This window comes from Aegilops tauschii, chromosome 2 (assembly GCF_002575655.3).
Source record: "Aegilops tauschii subsp. strangulata cultivar AL8/78 chromosome 2, Aet v6.0, whole genome shotgun sequence".
NCBI lineage: Eukaryota > Viridiplantae > Streptophyta > Magnoliopsida > Poales > Poaceae > Aegilops > Aegilops tauschii.
This window is the reverse complement of record NC_053036.3, coordinates 327,386,280-327,391,127: the sequence shown is the minus strand read 5'-3', so window position 1 is coordinate 327,391,127 and position 4,848 is coordinate 327,386,280. Positions and strand designations below refer to the sequence as shown.

The window sequence follows — 4,848 nt, the reverse complement described above, 5'->3', positions numbered from 1 at the left end:
GTATCAGCATCCCCAAGCTTAATTCCTGCTCGTCCTCGAGTAGGTAAATGATAAAAACAGAATTTTTGATGTGGAATGCTGCCTATCATGTTCATCACATTCTTTTCTTGTGTAGCATGGACATATGGACTTTTATATGGTTCAAAACAATAGTCTAGTTTTGACGTGAAGATTTCAATACTCAAGCATATCAACAAGCAGCCATTTAGATACATTATAACTGAGCACGTTTCCTGCCTTCTCAGACCATTATCGTCCGTGGCCGTTGGATTGTCACTTTTAGGCGTTTTCGGCCATCCGATTGTCTCTAAATCGCATCCCGAGTCGCTTTGGTCAATCGAAACGAGCACTAACACTTACTGGGCCGTTGCTCTGGTGGCTTTTTTCGGCTTCTGGGATTAAATTGGGCCTACTGGGCCTGTAATAGCTCCCTACGTGCAACCCAAAAAACAACCCTCACACGACACTCATTTCGTCCCTAGCGTGTAGGTTGACAAGAACTCTCTCACACCGTCACGCGCGACCTAACTACGCCACCGCCGCCATGTTCTCCGATCTCGCAGCCCCTCTCGTCGTCGGTTTTCCGCGCTTGATTCATTTCGACACCGATCGAATCCAAATCTCCGACTCTCCGGCGACCTCGATTGCATCTTCTTCGACCTGGACTCCCTGCACCCCTCCCCGTGACGTGGTCTCACCGCCCTCGGCCTCACTATCATCTGATGCACGTGAGTGACACCCACCTCCATCTCCTCTCCCCTACCTCTAAACACCACCGAGTAGAAACTCCTCTCTTCCCCTCTGATGTGTCATCCTCTCTTACCCTACCTGCACAACATCTAATCATGAATTGCCTCTTTCAGGTCATCTTGGAGTTGTAGATAAAGTTAGGGTAGCAACCACTTTGAGGCTCAGGTAACTCATTGGTAGATCATTTTTGTCATGCTTGTGTACTTGTGTTGTATTTTCTATTGTTGTCCCTAACTTGCGGTGTTCTTCTCTGTTTGGTTTCTCTTTTGTAAGCTTACTAGAACTACTATTGGGATGATATGGTCGACCTTCTCCTCGCTTAAGAAATAAGCATAGTACCACATGTTGCTATTGATTTGTACGTAGTTGTGTCTTCGTATGATGGGCACCATGTCCACAAGGAAAGTAGTTTACTACTAGACAGAATATGATTTTCTCATATATGTGTTCGTGTGATGGCACCTATGTCCGGATTGTCCACAAAGAAAGTAGGTTACTTCTATGCAGAGTAGCTTTGATTTTCTAATATATGCTTTTTTATAAATTCCTAATATATGCTTACCGCTGAAAGTAGAGTATTTGCCTACCTTCCCTCTTAGCTTGAGATATTCCAGAGTCTAGACCATTAAGACGAGTACTAAAACCTTCATATTGTCACAACTATCTACACATACAAATGTATGTTGGCAAATAACTAATGAGATGCATATTTTTATATTCCTGGTACTCACAGTGCTGAGAGGCTTAAATTCCTCCAAATCATATATTTAACTAAATGATAAAATAAAGGGATCATGTTCTTTTTGAAATCTAATGACTACATTTTGACTTAGTTCCATCCTGTCCTCTTAAATTGGCATAACTTCATGGTTGGTTGATCGACAAGACAAACAACCAAAATTATTCTCCATGGTAATTTTTCCTGGTACGAAAATCACCACTATGCTTTTATTTTGTTATTGATGTTAGCATGGTTTGATTATTCATTCTAACAGTTCAACTGGTAAACGGATCATGCTTAATAATTTTTATTTCAGTTAGTCGAATGGAACTTGATGCAATGACGTGACTTGCCAAGTTTTTGTTAAATGATTGAAAACAAACAAGAGGAAAGTGATTCCATGTCTAATTTAAGGGCAGTTCCACACAAACTTATGGATCTCTTTTCTTCTTCTTCCTGACAGTCGGACCACAATTTGATGATAAAACTTAACCTTTCTTATGCCAATGATGTTGCGTCTAATTTAAAGAGAGTCCCTCCCAAGCTTTGGTTATTTTTTATTCTTGCTTGACACTAGGATCTACTACCTATGTTCCTTAACAATAGGCAGAGGGGTACATTTCATCATAGTTTTTCTCAATTCTTATGCTATATTCAGGTTATTGCAGCGCAAAGGAAAATATTATGGGCTTAATAGAGAAAGTATCGAATACCTTGGCACTTCTTAACAATAGGACAATTACTTTTGATGAACTAAGGTTGATCCACCAATGTTTTGTACCAAAATTACTGAATTAAAAATAAGATAAGTGATGTAGCAGTTATGTTAGTCTATTATCCTTGATGTTTAATCTTTTCTTTCTTTCTCATGTCTTTTCATGCTTACCATGTTTTTTTGGGCAGAAGTACATAGTAGGTGGTGAATTGGAAGGAACTCCAAGGAATTATTATATGTGTGATCACTGAGACAACCATCAAACCAAATAACTTCTGAAGTGGATTCAGATCATGTGGGTAACTTCAGCAAATGGCTAATAGCCCCACTGCCTTATGCTCAACATAAACACTATAATGCATTATTGCTGCATGGAAGATGTAGAATATTGACATGATGTTGAAAGGTATCAACAGCTATCTTCTTATGTCCCCATTATCCCTTTATTACTTACTAAACCAATTCATATTGTGTTGTCTAGGTGATATAAATAATATTTATGAGTGGACCCATTCTAAGTTTAAATATAGATGCACAATCTATATTGAGCGAGTGTTATGTAAAGTTACAAAATATTGAATGTTTGTACTGTTCATATTTTGTAAACATTTCAATGTTCTTTTCTCAACATGGATGCACACTAACAACATGCATATTTTTTATGTGAGACCATGAAAATTTAATTTATCATTCTTTTTTGGTCTGTACTTATGAAAATTCCTACCATTCTATTGTCAAAATGAATGGGCGCAGCAACGCGCGCCATCCATGATCTAGTGTCTTTCAAAATATCAACTCTAAAGCAAGTTATCCCTAGCCCATCATGCTCAATCGTTGATCCATTCATGAAACACACTCGCATATTAGCTACATCCAATGCTCAAGTACGATCATAGTGCCCCTTAGTTGGTGCTTATAAGAGAAGATGGAGACTCAAATGAAAATAAAAATTGCATAAAGTAAATAGAAAGGCCCTTCGTAGAGGGAAGTAGGGATTTGTAGAGGTGCCAAAGCTCAAAGCTTAAATTGAGAGATAAAAGATCTTCAGAGGCATACTTTTCCCATCCGACCGAGTAATTCCCAACACTTTCCATGCTAGATATATCATAGGCGGTTCCCAAACAGAAAATAAAGTTTATTCCTTTTTCACCATTCTTTCACAATCCATGGCTAGTCGTATCCACGGGTGCCCTCCATACCAACACTTTCCAAGGAATTTATTATTTGACAACATAAAGTAAATTTCTTTTTCATTTCGGGACTGGACATCCCTAATACCTTTGTCGTACTCTCGTGCAATGACAACTGAATAAACACTCATCTTGAGAATAACACATCTAGCATGGAAAATATTGGCCACCCCCTGCCGCTTCATGATCAGTACGAGCACACAAAAGGGAAATTATTTTGAAATTTTAGAGATGGCACATACAAATTTGCTTAGAACGGCATGGGAATACCGCATATAGGTAGGTATAGTGGACTCATATGGCAAAACTGGGTTTAAGGATTTTGGATGCACAAGTAGTATTCCTACTTAGTACAAGTGAAGGCTAGAAAAAAGGTTGAGAAGCATCCAACCAAGAAACAAAAAATCTCATAAGCGAGCATTAAGCATAACTAACACCGAATAATGCACCACAAGTAGGATATAATTTCATTGCATAACTATTGACATTCGTGCTTGCATAGGGAATCACAAACCTTAACATCAATATTCTTACTAAAGCATAATTACTCACCAACATGACTCACATATCACTATCATCATATCTCAAAACTATTACAAAGAACCAAGTTTAATTTGTCCAGTGATCTTCATGAAAGTTTTTATTATATCCCTCTTGAATATCTATCACTTTGGGACTAGTTTCATATGTTGCAATTGCTTTTGACAAGCTCAAATAAATTTAAGTGAAGAACATGAGCATAAAAAATTTCATCTTTCAAAATAATCTAAGTGAAGCATGAGAGTGAATGACAAACTACTCCAAAAAGATATAAGTGAAGATCAAACGAGTAGTTAAGTAAATGGGTAGCTATTCGAGGACTCTCTCTTATTTAAGAACTTTTAGATCTAAGTATTTTATTAAAACAGCAAGCAAAACAAAACAAAAAGACATTCCAAGAATAGCACAACTCATGTGAAGAAGCAAAAACTTAGGCTCAACCGACACTAACCGACAATTGTTGATGAAGAAAGGTGGGATGCCTACCGGGGCATCCCCAAGCTCTGATGCTTGAGACTTCTTGAAATATTAACTTGGGATGCCTTGGGCATCCCCAAGCTTGAGCTTTTGTGTCTCCTTAATGAACGAAATATGCCCTAGAGGCAGTAATAAAGTTGTTATTTATATTTCCTTATATCATGATAAATGTTTATTATTCATGCTATAATTGTATTAACCGGAAACTTAGTACATATGTGAATACATAGACAAAACAGAGTGTCCCTAGTATGCCTCTACTTGACTAGCTCATTAATCAAAGATGGTTATGTTTCCTGACCGTAAACATGTGTTGTCATTTGATGAACGAGATCACATCATTAGAGAATGATGTGATGGACAAGACCCATCCGTTAGCTTAGCATTATGATCGTTGAGTTTTATTGCTATTGCTTTCTTCATGACTTTACATGTTCCTCTGACTATGAGATTAT

General features: G+C 37.8%; 1 long non-coding RNA gene across 1 annotated transcript; it reads left to right on the top strand.

Annotated features, from left to right (window-relative positions):
* The first annotated feature begins 529 nt into the window (after window positions 1-529).
* LOC120974561 (uncharacterized) lies at window positions 530-2,819 on the top strand. Its single transcript, XR_005769934.2, has 3 exons — window positions 530-728; window positions 864-915; window positions 2,375-2,819. It is a non-coding gene; the product is annotated as an uncharacterized lncRNA (long non-coding RNA).
* The last annotated feature ends 2,029 nt before the right edge of the window (window positions 2,820-4,848 follow it).